The following is a 1,810-nucleotide window of genomic DNA, read 5'->3' on the forward strand; positions in this document are numbered from 1 at the left end:
CCTAAGCGGACACTTCTAACGAACGGACATCGGTCATAAGCGGCCAGTATTATATTTCTAGCTTATTACTTACCGCTTTTTTTCATATTAACGATCCTTCGCATTAACGGATTAACGGCCACAGAATTACACCTATTAGTTTGGAACAATTCTCTCTTAAGCGGACAGTAGGCGAAAAGAAATATACATGTTCGAAAGACTGAATATTAAAGCTAATGCGGCGTTCTAAAATTTCTAAGAATTTTATTTCGCAGGTTATCAGAGAGGTGTTCCATGAATATTCTTCAACCACCGTCTTTCCCTTAAATATTGTACATGTTCTTATTGTAGTTCAGTCACTATACGATCTAATAACTAAGTTCCTCCAATGTGTCTGCTAAAGAATTTTATTGTGTCGTGTTAAAAGAATAAAATAGAAATAACTAGAACAATTTATTAAAGTTTCACCATAAAAAGAGATGGATAAGCTTAAAAGAAAAGGAAAATGCTAAAGGCAAAATATATATATATACAAATAAAAGGTGTGTTCTTCAAATTGATACGTTGGTGTATGAGTATTTTATTTTTAAAAAAGAACGAAGTAACAAGTTTTATACGAGGTAAGATATTGGGACCCATTCATTAGGGCAAACCTAGTTAAATGCATTCGTTGTTAGATTGGACAAATTCGAAGAAGTGCACTGAAATAGCTATGTAACTTATAGTTTGCTATAGCTTTGCAAAATTAAACAACAATACTGAAAGATAAAACTCGCAAAGGATATTGCAATATTTATCATACCACAAAAGCTTAGAATTACTTACTTAAGTAATTACTTAGAGTTATTAGAATTAGAATATACTTGAGCATTCCATTTTTGTGTTTCTGCTTGTATTAATAAGCAAAAAATTCAAGATTTTTCAAATTAGAAATTATGAACCCATTAATATAGTGAAAGAACGGTTATTACCTTTTGACATACACTTAGGCGACTGAAGAGTGCAATGTAATATATATTTTGCATTTGTACAATTACAAATAAAAAGTCAGAAAAACTTTTTTAAAGTACTTGGCTAATGTTTCTAGGTTCAATTACCCTCTCATTTCTTTATTTTTATGCTGTTTTGAATTTTATTCAGGATCATAGATTAATTTTCGTTTTAATTCCTAAGTGATGTCCGTTTAAGAGAAGTCCCACCTGATATGATAGTTATTAAAGAATCATCTCTTTGTAGAGATATAAATTTAGTAAATCCTAATTTATATCTAAAAAGAGGATAGCATAATTTATTCGTTAGTCACACAACAAAGTTAATTTCGTTATAATACCTTTAAAAAAAAGTTTAGAGGTCAAATATATTTTGAAGTGACCCCTTGTTTCCGTATAACGTGTTTCCCATGGGTCCGCCCCGACCCTAATACGCTTCGGTACGTTGCAGCTATTTGCATACCCTTGAACGTGCTTTTGATGTTATCACTTAATGAGGCGAACGGTACTTCTGCATGTTAGCTCGAACTAAACGTGTCTTTCAGAGCGTGGACGTAAAATAGGAAAGACTCCTAACTAGAAATGTTTGTGAGATGTAACATTTCTCTAGTTCGATCTAGTATGTGCCAGGAGTTCAATTGAGTAATAAATAATAATAATAATACCAATAAAATCATTATTTATTTTATTTAATTATTTTTTTATTCGTATCCTTCATTAAAATCATACACATGTATAATACATGAAATTTATTACATATGCTTTTACTGAGTTTTCTCCCTTTGATTGCCTTGTTGCATTATAAGGTGTTGATATGAGTCCAGCTAAGGTGGTATAGTCTG

Source organism: Halyomorpha halys, unplaced genomic scaffold (assembly GCF_000696795.3).
Source record: "Halyomorpha halys isolate HHAL.00 unplaced genomic scaffold, Hhal_1.1 Scaffold138.1, whole genome shotgun sequence".
NCBI lineage: Eukaryota > Metazoa > Arthropoda > Insecta > Hemiptera > Pentatomidae > Halyomorpha > Halyomorpha halys.